This window comes from Lemur catta, chromosome 4 (genome assembly GCF_020740605.2).
Source record: "Lemur catta isolate mLemCat1 chromosome 4, mLemCat1.pri, whole genome shotgun sequence".
NCBI classification, from domain to species: domain Eukaryota; kingdom Metazoa; phylum Chordata; class Mammalia; order Primates; family Lemuridae; genus Lemur; species Lemur catta.
The window spans coordinates 81,689,950-81,709,926 of NC_059131.1; positions in this window are offsets into that span (position 1 = coordinate 81,689,950).

Below are 19,977 nucleotides of genomic sequence, written 5' to 3' on the forward strand. Positions count from 1 at the left end.
AGTTGACTTGCACACTTTTTGTTATATGTATCGTACACTGTGTTCTTAGAATAAAGTAAGCCAGTGATAAGAATGTTACTTAATAGTAAATATTTTCTATGACTTCTTGAAGTGTATCATGAAGGTCTTCAGCCTCATCTTGATTTTTCAATAGGCTGAGGAAGAAAGGGTTGGTCTTGCTGGTATCGGGGTAGCAGAAGAGGTGGGAGAGTTGAAAGGGAAGGCAGGGAGGAGGCACACTCTATGAACTTACAGAAACATATCACTTCTGTTAAGTTTATATTTTCATTTTTCTACAAATGTTTCAGTCCCTGTATCATAGAGGGTCTGTGTAATAAGTCATAGCAGTCTTGAATGATTGAAAACAGCTTTGCCCGACTGCCCACCATGAATGTTTCCTGCCATTGTTGCCTCTGTTTTGTTCATAGTCGGCCATTGGTTCAGGAGCACTCATCTCTACCAGGTGGTCTCATCTGGTGTGTCTGTTCTTGAATTTCTCGAAGATCTTGAAACCCTTCTCTCCCCACCTTTTTTACCATAACCACAATATCTCATGACGTCCTACTAGCTCTGTCAGTCCTGTGAAGTCACGTACAATATGTGGACAGTTCTCCAGCGGGATTGTCTTGGGCTTGATGGCTTTCATGGCTCTTCTTATAACAATGGAAATCTTCAGTGGTATCATCTCTCCAGACTTCCATGATACGTGATCATGATTCTCCTCCATATTGACAGTCTTTCCACAGTCTTGTAGAACACTTTGCCTTTGGTGTTGAACTCATGGGGTCCTGGGTGGCCAGAGGAATTGTCCGAAATCAAAAGCACTTCAAGAGGCAGTCCCTTACTGGTAAGGTACCTCCTGACTTTAGGGACAAAGCGTTGATGGAACCAATCCAGAAAGTGTTCTCATCCAGGCATTCCTGTTGCACAAAGACTGGCAGCTGGTGCTTATCTTTTCCATTCAAGGCTTGAGGATGAGAAGCTTTATAGATGAGGGCATTCCTGATCCTAATCATTGACTGTATTTAGACAAAATATTAGTCTGTCCGTTCTTGCCTTAAGTCCTGGTGCTCACTTCTCTTCCTTGCTAATGTCCTCTTAGGCTTTTTCCAGGAAGAGAGTACTTTCTTCATTAAAAACTTGTTCAGGCAGATGTTCCTTCTCAATGACTTTTAATGGCATCTAGAAACTCATCTGTTGCCTCTTGGTTGGAAGAAGCTGCTTCTCCTGTTACCTAGACATTTTTTAACCCAAACTTTTCTGAAAGCATTAAAACCATCCTTTGCTGGCATTAAACTCTTTAAATTCTCCAGCTTTATATTCATTTTGCTTTAAGTTGTCCTATGAGTTGTGCTTGGATCATGTGTGTCTGTAGGTATGCCTCTTCGAGTAATCCTTCACCCACTTAAATGCTGCATGCAATATCAAATACAAAGGCATCTCCCAAAAAGTGAAGGCTTTCATGCCTCTTAGCATAGTTGCAATGATAGTTTCATGAATTTCCCCCTTCTTTAAGAATGGACCTTACACTGTACAGTGTACACCTTACACTGTATTAACCCTCAAATGGAGAGGCAACTATAGCTTACAGGCATTGATCTGTACATATCAAGCAATTCAAGCAATTTGACTTCATGTATGCTATGACTATTTTCTTAGCACTTGCAGCATTACTAGTGGCACTGTGTATGGGTCCCATGGTGACGTTCAAGGTTTTATAGTATTGCACTAAGTATGACAAATATCAGAACAATGAATGATGACTTTTCACTGATACTCAGTTGAGACACCAGCTGCTTAGATTATCATCACAAGACATTATACAGGTTACTGTCAACCCTTGAGCTCACCACAAGAGCAACTGGAAGTGGCTATGAAATTACCGTGGTCCAATGTACTACAATCTTCACAATTGAGTTGTAGGCCACTCTGTGTACAGTGTTTGCCTAAGTTTTGATGAATTCTAGCTTTTGCAAACTTGTGCGTATTGTGGCAATAAGTAATAATTTATCCACAGATACTTTATGAATTCATTATATACGTTTTGCTGAATTTTGATATTGCTAGGCTACACAGTTCATCTCAGTTTTCTCAAATTGTTGTAAATGTCATCTTCTGGTATCTTTACTGAGAAACATCTGCATATCAGTGGATCACACAATTAGAGCCTATGCTCAAGAGTTGACGGTGATGATGGTTTTGTAGTGATACAAATGATCTTAATATAGAGTAGGGAATATCTGGTTTCTTACTGTTCCTAAGACTTCCATAATATATATGGGTGAGCTGTCTGAGCAGAGCAGGGGCCACAAGTGCCTCAGTGACATGGAGGGGTACCCTAAGCCCAGATTCTGGAAAATACCATACCTCCATGATCAACTATAGATGATTTAAGAGCCAGAGAAGGGGGGGTGTTTGATTGAAACAAATATTCTTAGTCCTTACTTTAGCTTACAAGTTTTCCTCTGGGTATCAGGAAATCATCTGATCTTCACAGATGCGTTATAGTTCTTATGGTACTTATTTTCATGCAGTACTATATTTCTATTGAATATATGTTTTGAGTTCCTATTTGGTAATATCTGTGCCTCTTGAAAAGTACGAACTCTACCATCACTTAATTCTATATAACTGTCTTTGGAATATGGTTCAGTTTTCATTAGTTAATGGTGCCCTTAGGTGGTGACTGTCTTTTGGGTCCATGTGTTGAGCATTAAACACTTTTCTGGGTTGACATATATCTGGGGTGTGTTTAATGCTGTATTGTAGCTGGATGTCTTTCAAAGCTGTGATATCTCAGGTGATGGTCTTGAAGTTTTCCTAGAGGAAAGTTAGACCTGAATATTACAGGGTATTAACTAAATGTCCCTGTAGCTTTTCTGTGTAAGCCTTTGGCATCAATGGAATGACTGTCCCACATAGGTGGGAGACAGTGGTAAACACTGATGGTATTTTAGCTTACCTGGGCAGCCAGGGCCCAAGTGGGGGAGATGGAGAACTTTGAAACCATTGCTGCCCCATGGTGCCACACCATGGGTAATAACTGATCCTCACCCTAAAACTGTTCCAGACTTTCTCTGTAAGAGGCAGGTGTTGGTCATGCCCACCAGTCATGAATCCCTGTCTTGTTTAACTTGATGTCTCTTTTGGGGAAGATGGCTCAGAGGTCCTTGGAGGGATGGCTGTGAAAAGGGGAAAAATTCTTCATGAAAAGTGCTTTTCATAAAGTACTTGCTGTTTCTTGGTGTGCAGGTGGTGGATTTTGCATCTTGTGGCAACTCTCCTGACAGTGTGTAAAGCAGGAATCTCACTGTCTAGATGTTAGTTTTGAAGCATCGTGTATCTAAATTATTCTAGTAGAAAAGTTTGTAGTGACTCAACTAGTGGACTCATGGGGATCTACTTGGCCCTCACTGATGAGCCCACTGGGAGTCTGCGGGGCCTGGCCAATTTTGCTGAAGAGTTCAGTTGAATCACTGCCTTGAACACACTTTTGAGCTTCTGATTGCCTTCTCATGGATGTTTAAAATTTGTTACTTCCTGTAAAATGGAGCTTATATGGTCACTTGAACCAGGCTGGACTCTATTGATTTGGAGTCCTCATCATCAATAGTCGAGACCTCATCATGAATAGCCCGTGACTCAAGACAAGGTTCCTGAAGTTCATATGTTGACCTTGTCTGGCAACTCTTCACTGACTGCCCAATAAAGGAGACATGTTCAGTTATGTTTCATTCCAGGTACTTCATTTTTGTCACTTGTCCTTTATATATTCTACTGCAGGCACAAGTCTCATTGAGGTGAAAATGGGATGGAAAGTTCGGAGATAGGATGAAGTCTTAGAGTGAAAGTTAACTGAAAAGTAGCAATTGGCCCATTTTACGCTGCAAAATCTGTCAGTAGAAGAACTCCTGTTCCTCTGGCTAAACTGGTGATGGTATATATGCTATAGTTCTGTTTAGTAAAAAATTAGAGCAGAGAGCTCATTCCTAGTCCCCTGTACATCACTAATCCACACACCTAAGAGTGTTCTCCTGAAACTACTTGTGGTCCGATGAGGGATGTTCAGTACCAGGATCAAAGGAATCTGTTAACATGCAAAATGCCTAGTTTTAGAAGATAGATTGTGTGCAGTTAAAATGAGAAATGTCAAACACAGGGGCTTGTCTGAGGTGTTCTTCCCAAAACACAGTCCCAATCATCCCAAACAGGAAGGAGTTCACTGTGGGAAAAGATCCCTGTTAGCCTCTGAGAGAGCATAGTTGCTCTTGACTGCTTGCTCTACCCACACAGCAACTGGGAATTCATGTGGTCAGTAGACCTGGCTCTGAGAGATGTCATCTCATAGACCCAAAGGTGGGGCTCAGAGTTTAAACTCAATAAATTTCATGGCTGCTTACCATTGGTTGTTGCTTAGCAACTAGGCAGGTGAGCACCCAAGGTGTTGGTGCGTCTACTACAACCCTCAAAGCATGAACCTATCCTGAGACTTAATGTTCTCTCGCTGCCATTGTAGATTGTTCAGGCAGCCCTTCATGGGAGCCTAAACCACTCTTACAATGTCAACTTAGCATCAGTAATAAATGATATTTTCTGGTAGTGTTGATATAGCTGTGCTCACACCTGCTTGCATTCTACCTGCTCTTGATCGTTGAAGGTACCTTGGTGGAACTACCACTGTCCTTATTGGGGCATTCCACCAAATGGGGCTTAAGAGATTTTATGCTTTCCTTCCTTTTTGGCCTGTTCTTGGAATTTTCCTTGGTCAGACATAGCTTGGGATAACCATGTGCCACCTTCCAGATTGCATGAATATAGTACTAAGAAGGGAAGGATAAATTGTTTCTTTGCGGTTGAGTATTTCAGGACACAAAAAAGCTGCTTTATATAAGCACAATAATCCGAAATGAATCCCACAGTTAAACATTACTGGCAACTGGAAAGTGCTTATATGAGTTGTAAAATTGGCAAAATTCCAGAACAGAATCAAGTGCTAATGAAAATTCATGAGCCTCAAGCTGTGATCTTTGCCTCTTCCTGGGCTTGTGGCCTGGAAATCTCCTTGGGGGCCACCTTTCAACCTCTGACGATTGAACAAGGAACTTTCTACTCTGGAATGTGGTTGTTTTTGAATATGGGGCTCTGTCTCAGCTGTCAGTTCAGGCTGTCAGTGCTGGACAAGAGCCCAGGCATGTGCCCTGTGTCCTGGGCACAAAGCAGCTAGAGCAGCAGTCGGGGGCCTCAGCCTTTGTGGTTTATACTGGGCCACTGAGCTGAGGAGGGCGAGGGAGAGGCATTGCTCTAGTGGAGGGTTGGAAATGGTGCTTGTCAAATTCTTATGGCAAATATTACAGACATGGGCTGGAATCCCTTCACTTTCCTTAAGTGATGGGCCTTGCTTGCCTGTCCTTGGGAAGGTTTTGTGTTGGATTTTGGCTGTACGTGGCCTGTGCCAGTGTTGGGTGCCACGTTCTGGGCACACCGCAGAAATCACTGTACTTTGCTCCGTCCTTCCCTTATTGTCCTGAGATGAGGTTCTTGCAGGTTTTTGGTGATTGAGAAGAATCTCGGGATGCACCATGTAAACAAAAGCAAGTAGCTTTCATCAAAAGACTGTGGAAGCAAAAGTACAGTTCATAAGGCAAGCTCGAAAAGAGCAGTTTTCCTGAATGCAAGGGGTTTTTGGTCCTGTGAACTGTCACTCATTGAGGGGAAGAATACTGAAGGCTACAGGGTGTTGGTTTTTTCTAAGAATTTGGGTAGTAATTCTTAGAATTGGGTTCTCTTCTATATTTATATCTTACATAGTTTTAGAATTGTCATGGTGATTTTAAGAGTGGAAAAAATCCTAAAACCACAATGTAAATGATAGTGTAATTAGTCAAAGTTCATGTAGGGTGACCTAGTAGCTGACAAGCCAGTTGAAGCCAGTGGCTGTATGTTTATAAACACCCTTGGACTCTAACAGCTGCACCCACTGTGCAATCCTGTCTCCAGGCTCCTCAGCCCTGTCTCCTACTCTAATACCCTTACCTGCTGCCTAGCAATCATAGAGAAGTAGGTTTCCATCCCACTGGTAGGCTTCCGTAAATTTCATACAAAGTCCAAAGTAATGAGGGGGGTCATGTGTCTTCTCCCCAAAACTTCATAACAGGTGTGTGGCATATTTTCCATTTGGATTTGTTTGGGTGCCTTAAGCTAAACTGCCCTGTGTAGCCTGATCTAGGAGAAGAGAGTTAGCAGCCCTGAGGGGAATAACAGAAAGGAGGCTGTACTATCACGTAGGGATAGAGGATTCCTCATGATTAAACCTGACAAACCTGCCCTGTAGTCAGTAAGCTGGGGACATGAGTTCTGTGCATACTGGAGTGTAAGGCATAGGCCTAGGTGTTATCTGACCTTCAGGATTTTGTTCCCTGACTCTTGTGTCCGGGACTGGTCAAAGTAATATTCTGGCACACTCAGGACAGAACGCTAATTCTCCCTTACAGGGAGCCCTGTACATGCCCTGGTTCACCTCATGTGGAGGTCATCCTCTAGTCTGAAACATTACACATAGTGTGGCTAATTTCTGGTACAACCATTTGTTAAAGCACGAGTCTCCAGGAGGTCTTCAGTTTTCTGTCACTGTCCTAATTGCTGGGAGGACTCAATCTTGACCTCAACTACTCATACAACTGGGAGTTAGCAGTAGTGACAAGCTTCACATTTTCTTTTTAATTTGATGTAGATGTGCTCATTCCTGGTTAGAGGCTCTGTTATCTATTCACTGAAATGACCTTCACATTGTTAATGGTTTCTGGGGATCCTCTTTCCTGTGTTGCTTTTGTTACAATGTCACCTTCCAACTAAACATCTTTCCAATCTGTACAAAGCTTTCTTAGAGACCTTGTTTTTATTGCCACAGAAAGTTTAGGTGACTGCTGTTGTGGATGCTCAGTGGGAAATGTTCTGCCTCTATTGGGAGCTATGCCAGTCTGCACCTCATGAAAAGTAGGGACCTCGTGTTCTACCGTGGAATACCAGTCTCTGCTACTCTGGGGCTGAGAAGCAGTTTTGTCTATCCTGTTGGTTGTGTCCCACTTGAGACGCCTCTACTCTATGAAACTTAACCGCACAGGACTGATACTTCTACCTGAACTGGTAGCAGAGAACATTTTAGGGGGAGGTTTTTAGTTGCATACCTAGTTTCTTTCATAGAAATCCTGACTACTTGCTATCAGCTACTTGTCTAAATTGTAATTTGAGTCTTTCATAGCATTTGAGTATACATTTGATGTTTAGATGAACACTGCTTATAATCTTAATCTCTGCATCGAGTTGCTAAAATAAACCACTATTTTACTATGTTTTCTCGATTGGGGTTATTCAGAGACTAGATGAGAGGCCCATTATTTGAAACACAAAGTACAACTCAGCTTATGGGTTTCTGTGAAGGTAAAATCTAAAATTTGACAGGCATTGCATTAACTTGCTGTTGCTGCTATGACCAGTCAGTACCAAGATAAGGGCTTAAATCAACGCAAGTATCTTGTAGTTCTAGAGATGAGAAGTGTGACCTGAGTCTCCTCTTGCTGTAGAGGATGATATATGTCCTTGCCTTATCTTCCTTCTAGAGCCCCCTGCATGCCTTTGTTCATTGCCCCTTTCATCTCACTCCGGGTTCTCACTAGGGCGCCAGAGTCCAGAATGCATCTTGGGGTCTGTCTGATGCCCATTTCCAACCCTGCCCTCTCCCACTTTGTCTCTGTTATAGCCCAGCTGGGTCCTTTGCCCACTGCCCTTTAAAGGCCCATATACTGAGACAGCAGGGACTGCAGTGGTGGAGGAGATTTGTATTTTACAAGGTGCCAGGAGAGGAGATGGCATTAATTTCTCAAATCCATCTCCCCAAGAATTTAGGGGCTAAGGTTTTTAAAGGTGGCTTGATGAACAAAAGGCTAGGAATTTGGGTTTGATTGGCTGGGGATGAACTTGGTGCTGGGAAGCAGAAGACTACTGTCTCAGGAGATTTCTGGGAGGACGGAATCTCAAGTCTTGTTGGTTCCATTTCCATGGCTGTCCCCAGGTCAGGTTGAGGTCAGTGGGTCCCCCTAAATGCAGAGTCTGAGAAATAACTCAAAGACCAGTGTGTTAGGCTTTACAATTGCAACGTTATGTATAGAAGCACCTGTTTTAGGCTTTATGACAGCAATGTTATCTACAGACGCAGTTGGAAGTCAAAATCCTTGCACCTGTCAGGATGTGTGCTATTAAACAGCAGCCACAGACAGCATAAGGAAGTTAGGCAACAATGGCTGGCTAACTTCTGGCTACATACTTCTGCAGAAATTACACTCCTATTGCTATTTATGCCTATGGCTTTACATTACTGTAAGATAGGCGGTCTCACCATGATCTCCTGCCCTTCTGATCACGCTGGGCTCACAGGGGTAACTCGGAAGCTGCTCCTGTCAGCGTCAGGGGACTTGCAATCTCAGTTGAGTCTGCCCCGCTAATCCTGGCCATGTCTTGTAACATGCTTACCAGTTCTGAGTGTTAGGATGCAGACATCACAGGGGGCTGGTGCTGTGCCTGGGACACTCGGTATGCTTTTGGGACATGCTCTTTGTGGAGGATGGAGATCTGTGACATGGTATGGAGCAGCACTGAAGGGGCAGTCTCAAATTCCTGGGGACCTTTGAGAGTATGTATCTGAGTGTCCTTCCTGTAGAGAAGACTGATCTCTTACCTACCACCTCTACCTGCCCTAGTATGAGACTTGCCCTAGTATGTAGACTACTTCCCCCCAGACCTCCCAGGTGTGAAATACCCTGCTCAGCTGATAAATAAATTTTAACAGGGAAACAAGTGGACCTGGAGGGTGGAGGTGTGGCCGGGGGCAGCCCAGCCTTGCTGGGGAAGGTCAGAGAGCCTGGCTTCCCTACAGCTGCAGAACATGCTCCGTGCCCACTGCAGTGAGGCCTCCCCGCTCCACCTTCCCAGGACGGGACTTCTCTCCGGGGAGGACATTATGTGATTCTGTCTCCCATTCAGGCGTGTCCCCACTTCTCCCTTCCTCTCACTGCCTGCTGGAATCAAATACCTCAGGGTACAGAACTTCAATCAATTTTCCTTATATTGAAAGAACGACTTGTCTTAAACCTTTTTGCCTCACAGAAAACATGAAGTTTCGCTTAGACATGTAAATTGAGGTCTGCTTTGTCAGCTCTCCCTTACCACATCATAAGTTGGAAACTTCCACAATATGAAAACAACTTATTCCTGTTTGAGGAAGAATCAGTTATGGAGTCCAGGTTTTCACACTTGCATGGCTATTTTAATGTGTCTGGATTATTGCATTTGACTTCCACCTACTTCTAGATGCGTACTTCAGGGGGAAATCTGAAGTCTTTTCTACTTGTCACTTGGAGCTCATGTTCCGGTCTCTAGTTTGTTAAGCTTAGTTCTTGTGTGTTTCTCCTCTAGAAACTGTACTAATGACTGCCTCTCATTTGAATTTGAAAAATGGATGCCACTTTTTGGTGAGAACTTATTCCCTCCTGTGCCATGTCAGTTTCTTCAGCTACCATGAATCCCAGGGGTCTATGGCAGGTCACGTTCCCCCCTCACCCCGCACAATCTAAACCTCCAGTGTTGAAGGAGAAGAAAGAATGAGATGTTTGAAACCCTCCTCTCATTCCCTGGCAGGCCTCACCCTGGTGCCTAGCTCAGATGCTACTGGCTTCAGGTAGAAGGTTCTGCCACATGTGTTTGGGTTTAACTATGCCCACCTCTGAGGTTTCACCTCGTCAACTCTGCTTGATAAAGCCTATGCCATGCCTTGGCCCTTGTCTGATACTCTTGGTCCCTATGTGTCATACCTGGGTATTTCTCAGGCCAGAGTATTTGGTATGGACCAGGTGAGGGCTCTTACTGCCTATATGCTCTGGGGAGGCACTTGTTCCACTTGACCCTGTCAGGGCACAGGGAAAGCTTCTCCTTCCTTCTTGGAAGGTTTACTGATGACTGACAATAAAGCAGGTTAATATGAATAAGCCATACAAACTGTTACTGTGTGCATAGGGACAGTCAGTGAGACCCAATACCCGATGAGACCCAAATCCTTACATACCCCTATTTCAGAGGGGGGGGAGGGTAGTGGGAATACAGGTAATTCTGTTGAATTTATTCACTAGGGAGGATTAATGGATGGAGAGGGTACAGATTGACTTGTGATTCCCTTTGGAAATCAGCGTGAGAGGCATTATTTTATGGAAGGGTTGGGCCAGGTCTGGTTGAATTATTGATCTTTCCTGCCCTAGAGATAAACAGGGAAGGGGAGACAGTTCTTGATGGGTGTTTTTGATCTCTATGGGGATAGAGGGAAAGCCCCTTTCAATGCCTATTGACCAGGAAGTCCTTTAGTTCAAAATACTCATAATAAATTATTTTTTCGGGTGAAATCTGTTGTATTTCTTTAATGCTGAGGGTAGTCCTTCTGCATGCCCATGACATGAGGATTACTTATTGTGGGGCTGTCAGGTCTTTCCTGCTGGGCTGCCACATCTATGGTTGACAGATGTCAGGTGTTCATCCTTCTCTTCAATGGGTTCCTTCCCCTGTGCTCTACAGCCTCAATACTCAGGCTGTGTCACACAGGTAGATCGCATTTCTTCCAGAGGAATCCTCTCCTCTTCCTGATCTTCAGCTCTAAAGGAGTTGATAAGTCTCAACACAAGTATATCCTCTTGGTGGCACCAGCCCTGATTTTCCTTGGGGTAACATGTTGAAGGTACACTGGAGTTTTCCCATTAGTGAAACATTTTCCCTCATGCTTTTTCTTGATGCAGAATCAAGATCTAGATCCTTCTGGTCTCTTGAAATTTATCACAAGGCCAGGTACCTGTGATAAATGTCACAAGTCATCTCTCATCTGTAGTGGTTGGCTGTTTCCCCTGGAGCTGCTCTCTGTAAGAGTTGGTGGGTTCCATCTTGATATTATTTCATATGAACATCTTAATCTCAGTCATTCTGGATTAAATGTTGGCCCAAGAGAAAATAGGCAATATTTTGGCATTTCCTGGTGGTGAGTGGTTATAATATTTGGATTGTGACTCTAGCAGGATATTTCCAGGTCTGTTTTTAGTCTTCACGTAACCCAATTATCTTGTAAACCAAGTGATTTTCAATCAAAATTTATATTTCTAATATGGTTAACCGTTGACCATTGTGGGGGTTAGGGGTTCCCACCTCTGCACAGTGAAATCTGTAAGTTGACTCTCCCAAAACTTAATAGCCTACTTTTGAGTGAAAACTTTGCCAATGATGTACAAAGTTACTGGTATGCTTTTTGTTATATGTATCATACATTGTGTTCTTAGAATAAAATAAGCCAGTGATAAGAATGTTAATAGTAAATATTTTCTATGACTTCTTGAAGTGTATCATGAAGGTCTTCAGCCTCATCTTGATGTTCAATCAGCTGAGGAAGAAAACAGGTTGGTCTTGCTGGTCTTGGTGTAGCAGGAGAGGTGGGAGAGGTTGAAAGGGAAGGCAGGAGGAGGCACACTCTATAAACTTGGAGAAGCATATCACTTCTGTTATCTTTTTATTTTTATTTTGCTACAGATGTTTCAGTCCCTGTATCATAGAATATCTGTGTAATAAGTCATAGCAGTCTTGAATGATTGAAAACAGCTTTGCGAGACTGCCCACCATGAATGTTTCCTGGCATTGCTGCCTGTGTTTGTTCATAGTTGGCCATTGGTTCAGAAGCACTCTTTTCCATCAGGTGATCTCTTCTGGTGTGTCTATTCTTGAATTTCTAGAAGATCTTGAAACCCTTCTCTCCCTACCTTTTCTACCATAACCACAATCTCTCTCATGACATCCGTACTGGCTCTATCACACCTGTTAAGTCACATACAATATCTGGACAGTTCTCCAGCGGGATTGTCTTGGGCTTGATGGCTTTCATGGCTTTTCCTATAACAATGGAAATCTTCAGTAGTATAATCCCAGCAGACTTTCATGATATGTTGTCATGATTCTCCTCTATATTCAGTCTTTCCACAGTCTTGTGTATAACAAGCCTTCGGGCCTTGTGAACTCCTGATGTAGAGGCTCAATTAGATGTTGTGTTTGGGGGCAAGCAGAACATTTTGCCTTTGGTGTTGAACTCATGGGGTCCTGGGTGGCCAGAGGCATTGTCCGCAATCAGAAGCACTTTAAGAGGCAGTGCCTTACTGGTAAGGTACCTCCTGACTTCAGGGAAAAAGCATCCTTGGAACCGATCCAGAAAGTGTTCTCATCCAGGCATTCCTGTTGCACAAAGACTGGCAGCTGGTGCTTCTCTTCCTTCAAGGCTTGAGGATGAGAAGCTTTATAGATGAGGGCATTCCTGATCCTAATCATTGACTATATTTACAGAAAAGGGTGGTCTGTCCCCTTCTGCCTTAAATCCTGGTGCTCACTTCTCTTCCTTGCTAATGTCCTTAGGCTTTTTCCAGCAATAGAGTACTTTCCTCATTAAAAATTTGTTCAGGCAGATGTTCCTTCTCAATGACTTTTAATGGCATCTAGAAACTCATCTGTTGCCTCTTGGTTGGAAGAAGCTGCTTCTCCTGTTACCTAGACATTTTTTAACCCAAACCTTTCTGAAAGCATCAAACCATCCTTTGCTGGCATTAAACTCTGTAAATTCTCTAGCTTTACATTCTTCACTTTGCTTTAAGATGTGTGTCTATAGGTATGCCTCTTCGAGTAATCCTTCACCCACTTAAATGCTGCGTGCAATATCAAATACAAAGGCATCTGACAAAAAGTGAAGGCTTTCATGCCTGCTGGCATAAGTTGCAATGATAGTTTCATGAATTTCCCTCTTTCTTAAGAATGGACCTTACACTGTATTAATCCTCAAATGGAGGGCCAACCATAGCTTACAGTCATCGATCTATGGTACATATCAAGCAATTCAAGCAATTTGACTTCATGTAATGCCATGACTATTTTCTTAGTACTTGCAGCATTACTACTGGCACTTAGTATGGGTCCCATGGTGATGTTCAAGGTTTTACAGTATTGTACTAAGTATGACAAATATCAGAACAATGAATGATCCCTTTTCACTGATAGTGAAGAGACCAGCTGCTCAGAATTAGCATCACAAGACACTGTACAGGTTACTGTCAATACTTGAGCTCACCACAAGAACAACTGGAGGTGTCTATGAAATTAGTGGTCCAATGTACTACAATCTTACCTTCACAATTGACTTGTAGGCCACTCTGTACAGCATTTGCCTAACTTTTGATGAATTCTAACTTTTACAAACTTGTATGTATTGTGGCTATAAGTAACAAGTTATCCACAGACACTTTATGTATTCATGATATACCTCTTGCTGAATTTTGATACTGCTAGGTTACACAGTTCATCTCAGTTTTCTCAAGTTGTAAATTTCATCTTTCAGTATATTTACTGAGAAACATGGGTATATCAGTGGATCACACAATTTGAGGCCATGATCAAGGGTCAACTTGTAATGATGGTTTTGTAGCGATAAAAATCTTAATAGAGTATGAAATATCTGGTTTCCCACTGTTCCTAAGACTTCCATAATACATATGGGTGAGCTGTCTGAGCGGAGCAGGGGCCTCAGGTGCCTAAGCCACATGTCCAGGGACATGGAGGGTACCCTGAGCCCAGATGCCTGAAAGTACCATACCTCCACCATCAACTATAGATGATTTAGGAGCCAAAGAAGGGTGTGTTTGATTGAAAAAAATATTCTTAGTCCTTATTTTAGCCTGCAAGTTTTCATCTGGGCATCAGGAAATCATCTAATCTTCACAAATGCGTTATAGCTCTTACGGTACTTACTTTCATATAGTACTGTATTTCTATTGACTATATGTTTTGAGTTCCTATTTGTTTGCTTAATATCTGTGCCTCTTGAAAAGTATGAACTCTATTATCACTTGATTCTATAAAATTGTCCTTGGAATATTGCTCAGTTTTCAGTAGTTACTGGTGCGCTTAGGTGGTGACTGTCTTTTGGGTCCATGTGTTGAGCATTAAACACTTTTCTGAGTTGACATATATCTGGGGTGTGTTTAATGCTGTATTGTAGCTGGATGTCTTTCAAAGCTGTGATATCTCAGGTGGTGGTCTTGAAATTTTCCTAGAGGAAACTTAGACCCGAATATTATAAGGTATTAACTAAATGTGTTCCTGTAGCTTTTCTGTGTAAGCCTTTGACACCAATGGACTGACTGTCCCATACAGGTGGGAGACAGTGGTAATCACTGATGGTATTTTAGCTTACCTGGGCAGCCAGGGCCCGTGGGGGGGAGATAGACAACTTTGAAACCATTGCTGCCCCATGGTGCCACACCATGGGGAATAACTGACCCTCAGCCTAATACTGTTCCACAGTTTCTCTGTAAGAGCCAGGTGTTCATTATGCCCACCAGGCTTGAATCTCTGTCTTGTTTAACTTGATGTGTCTTTTGGGGAAGATGGCTCAGAGGTTTTTGGCGGGATGGTTGTGAAAAGGGGAAAAATTCTTCATGAAAAAGGCTGCTTTTCATAAAGCACTTGCTGTTTCCTGGTGTGCAGGTGGTGGATTTTTGCATCTTGTGGCAACTCTCCTGACTGTGTAAAGTGGGAATCCCACTGTCTACACGTTAATTTTGAAGTATCGTGCCTCTAAGGTATTATAGTAGGAAAGCTGGTAGGGATCCAACTATAGTGGACTCATGGGTGTCTACTTGGCCCTCACTGATTAGCCCCCTGGGAGTCTGTGGAGCCTTGGCCGATTTGGGTGAAGAGTTCAATTAAATCACTGCCTTGAACACACTTTAGAGATTGTGATTGCCTTTTCATGGATGTTTAAAATTTACTTCCTGTAGAATGGAGCTATACGGTCACTTTACCCAGGCTTGACTCCATTGATTTGGAGGTATAATATGCTGAGACCTCATCATGAATAGCCCGTGACTTAAGACAAGGTGCTTCAAGTTCATATGTCAACCTTGTCTGGCAACTCTTGACTGACTCTCCAAAAAAGGAGATATATTCAGTTACGTTTTATTGCAGGTAGTTCACTTTTGTCACTTGTCCCCTATACTGCTGGTACGAGTCCCGTCGAGTCACGTTGATGGAGAACTTTACATCTCATTTTCATGAGATAGGATGAAGTCTTAGAGTGAAAGTTAACTGAAAGGTAGCAATTGGGCCATTTTACGCTCTGAAATCTGTCACTAGAAGACAGAATTCCTGTTCCTCTGGGTAAACTGGTGATGGCATACAGGCTATAGGTCTGTTTAGTAAAAAACTAGAGCAGAGAGCTCATTCCTAGTCCCCTGTACGTCGCTAATCCACACACCTAAGAGTGTTCTCCTGAAACACTTGTGGTCCAAGGAGGGGATGTTCAATACTAGGATTAAAGGAACCTGTCAACATGCAAAATGCCTAGTTTTAGAAGATAGATTGTGTGCAGTTAAAATGAGAAATGTCAAACACAGGGGCTTGTCTGAGGTGTTCTTCCCAAAACACAGTCCCAATCATCCCAAACAGGAAGGAGTTCACTGTGGGAACAGATCCCTGTTAGCCTCTGAGAGAGCATAGTTGCTCCTGACTACTTGCTCTACCCACACAGCAACTGGGAATTCATGGGGTCAGTAGACCTGGCTCTGAGAGATGTCATCTCAGACCCAAAGGTGGGGCTCAGAGTTTAAACTCAATAAATTTCATGGCTGCTTACCATTGGTTGTTGCTTAGCAACTAGGCAGGTGAGCACCCAAGGTGTTGGTGTATCTGCTACAACCCTCAAGGCATGAACCTATCCTGAGACTTAATATTCTCTCACTGCCATTGTAGAATTTTTCAGGCAGCCCTTCATGGGAGCCTAAACCACTCTTACAATGTCAAGTTAGCATCAGTAATAAATGATATTTTCTGGTAGTGTTGATATAGCTGTGCTCACACCTGCTTGCATTCTACCTGCTCTTGATCGTTGAAGGTACCTTGGTGGAACTACCACTGTCCTTATTGGGGCATTCCACCAAATGGGGCTTAAGAGATTTTATGCTTTCATTCCTTGTTTGCCTGTTCTTGGAATTTTCCTTGGTCAGACATAGCTTGGGATAACCATGTGCCACCTTCCAGATTGCATGAATATAGTACTAAGAAGGGAAGGATAAATTGTTTGCAGTTGAGTATTTCAGGACACAAAAAAGCTGCTTTATATAAGCACAATAATCTGAAATGAATCCCACAGTTAAACATTACTGGCAACTGGGAAGTGCTTATGAGTTGTAAAATCGGCAAAATTCCAGAACAGAATCAAGTGTTAATGAAAATTCATGAGCCTTAAGCTGTGATCTTTGCCTCTTCCTGGGCTTGTGGCCTGGAAATCTCCTTGGGGGCCACCTTTCAACCTCTGACAATTGAACAGGGAACTTTCTACTCTGGAATGTGGTTGTTTTTGAATATGGGGCTCTGTCTCAGCTGTCAGTTCAGGCTGTCAGTGCTGGACAAGAGCCCAGGCATGTGCCCTCTCTACTGGGCACAAAGAAGCTGGAACAGCATTCTAGAGACCTTGGCCTCTGGTTTCTAGTCGGCCACTGAGCTCAGGAGGGCGAGGCGGGGAGGGGCATTGGTCCAGTGGAGGGTTGGAAATGGTGCTCTTGAAATTCTTATGGCACATATTACAGAGATAAGCTGGAATCCCTTCACTTTCCTTCAGTGATGGGCCTTGCTTGCCTGTCCTTGGGAAGGTTTTGTGTTGGGTTTTGGCTGTACATGGCCTGTGCCAGTGTTGCGTGCCACCTTGAAGGCACACTGCAGAAATCACTGTACTCTGCTCCATCCTTCCCTTATTGTCCTTAGTGGAGGTTCTTTCAGGTTTTTGGTGACTGAGAAGAATCTCAGGATGCACCATGTAAATGACAGCAAGCAGCTTTTGTCAAAAGAGTGAAAGCAAAAGTACACTTGAGAAGGCAGGCTCGAAAAGAGCAGTTGTCCTGAATTGGAAGGGTTTTTGGTCTTGTGAACTGTCACTAATTGAAGGGAAGAATACTCAGGGCTACAGGGTGTTGGTTTTTATTAAGAACTTGGGTAGTAATTCTTAGAATTGGGTTCTCTTCTATTTTTATGTCTTACATAGTTTTGGAATTGTCATAGTGGCTTTAAGGGTGGAAAAAATCCTAAAACCACAATGTAAATGATAGTGTAATTAGTAAAAGTTCATGTAGGGTGACCTAGTAGTAGCTGACAAGCTTGTTGAAGCCAGTTCTTGTATAGTTATAACATCCTTAGACTCTAACAGCTGCACCCACCGTGCAATCCTGCCTCCAATCTCCTCAGCCGTGTCTTCTAATGTAATACCCTTACCTGCTGCCCAGCAGGCATAGACAAGTAGGTTTCCGTCCCACTGGTAGGTTCCCATAAATTTCACACAAAGTCCAGAGTAATGAGGGGGGTCATGTGTCTTCTCCCCAAAACCTCATGACAGATGTGTGGCATATTTTCCATTTGGATTTGTTTGGGTGCCTTAAGGTAAACTGCCCTGTGCAGCCTGATCCAGGAGAAGAGGAGGGTTAGCAGCCCTGAGGGCATAATAGAAAGGAGCCTGTATTATCACGGCAGGGTAGATGAGTCCTCATGATTAAACCTGACAAACCTGCCCTGTGGTCAGTAAGCTGGGGACATGAGTTCTGTGCATACTGGATTGTAAGGTGTGAGCCCAGGTGTTATCTGACCTTCAGGATCTTGTTCCCTGACTGTAGTGCCTGGAACTGGTCAAAGTAATATTCTGGCACACTCAGGACAGAAGGTTAATCCTCCCTTACAGGGAGCCCTGTACATGCCCTGGTTCACCTCATGTAGAGGTCTTCCTCTAGTTTGAAACATTACACATAGTGTGGCTAATTTCTGGTACAACCATTTGTTAAAGCACGAGTCTCCAGTGGGACTTCAGTTTTCTCTGTCACTGTCCTAATTGCTGGAGGACTCAATCTTGACCTCAACTACTCATACAACTAGGAGTTAGCAGCAGTGACAAGCTTCACATTCTTTTTAATTTGATGTAGCTGTGCTCATTCCTGGTTAGAGGCTCTGTTATCTATTCACTGAAATGACCTTGACACCCTTAATGGTATCTGGGGATCCTCTTTCCTGTGATGCTTTTGTTACAATGTCACCTTCCAACTAAACATCTTGCCAATCTGTACAACAGACCATCTCTGTTGCATACAGACTGCATTGAATGCTGATGTCTTAGGTTTCCATTTCTGTGTGACTATCTTAATGTCAGTTAATGCATTTCCAACAATATATTCTATTACTTTTTAGCAGGGGAAGGATGCCCTAAATTCATCTTAGTCCTCCACAAAGGTCTAAATTTCTCATAACAAATGAGATTGACCATTCTTAGATGTTTAAAAGACAGAACCATAACTTTAATAAATACAAAACAGTAAGGTATAGTTCTGTCTCCCACGTTCCCCAGGGATTGTAATGAAGCCTGAAGGGAAAATAGTGCCTTCTCGTTGGATCCTCTGAGGACTAAATTGGGAGGAAGCAGAAATACGTTCACAACCTTCATCTCACTGGTGGTGCACTGACCATCTTAGGTTCCGTCTGTAGGTGGGTTGTGGTGCATTTGATCACGGTTTTGGTTGCCTTCAGGTGGTAAATCCCAGAGTGGGAAACATGGGCACTGTCCTAGGGGCCTCAGTCAATGACCTTGATTCTTTCCCTCTGGATTGTGCTCAATCTTAAGTCTGAGCACACCTTGTAATGAGCAGGTATTTATGGTGACAGACTGAAATCTGCCCTGGAAATTTCCCTGAAAACTCACTGGTTGGTGCAATAGCTTGGAAACTCACTCTGAGGATGCCTGAGAACAGTGTTCTCCCCAGATTTCTGGGGCAATGTTTCATTTGTACCGAAGTTATTGAAGATAAGCTTCTGGCTCTGTGGTCAATAGTGTCATGTTCTCTGGGCAGGAAGGGCTTGGTGTCAAAGGTGAGGACTCTGAAACCACCCCCACTGCCATGCTGTGGGAGAGCTGGGCCTGCCGGGCTCACCGGGGCACAAGCACTAGCCAGAGCTCTTTTGTGGAAGCAGCTGCTGGCCTTGCTTTCCAGGCTGGGGCCCCTTGCACATTTGTGCTTGCCCACCTTAGGTCTAAGGAGGTCATTCGGAGAGCCTTGGCAGGTGGCTGTCCTGGGAAGAGGGGAGGGGAGGGCTCAGAGCTTATTGGACAGAAAGTTTAAGTGACTGCTGTTGTATGGATGCTCAGTGGGAAATGTTCTGCCTCTCCTGGGAGATACGCCAGCCTACACCTCATGAAAAGCAGGGACCTCGTGTTCTACCGTGGAATACCAGTCTCTGCTTCTCTGGGGCTGAGAAGCAGTTTTGTCGATCCTGTTGGTTGTGTCCCACTTGAGACACTTCTACTCTATGAAACTTAACTGCACAGGACTGATATTTCTACCTGAACTGGTAGCAGAGAACATTTTAGGGGGAGGTTTTTAATTGCATACTTAGTTCTTTTCATAGAAATCCTGACTACTTGCTATCAGCTACTTGTAATTTGAGTCTTTCATAGCATTTGACTATACATCTGAAGTTTAGATGAACACTGCTTATAATCTTAATCTCTAGATCAAATTGCTAAAATAAACCACTATTTTACTATGTTTTCTCGATTGGGGTTATTCAGAGACTAGATGGCAGGCCCATTATTTGAAATACAAAGTACAACTCAGCTTATGGGTTTCTGTGAAGGTAAAATCTAAAATTTGACAGGCATTGCATTAACTTGCTATTGCTGCTACGACAAGTCAGTACCAAGATAAGGGCTTAAATCAATGCAAGTATCTTGTAGTTCTAGAGATGAGAAGTGTGACCTGAGTCTCCTCTTGCTGTAGAAGATGATATATGTCCTTGCCTTATCTTCCTTCTAGAGCCCCCTGCATGCCTTTG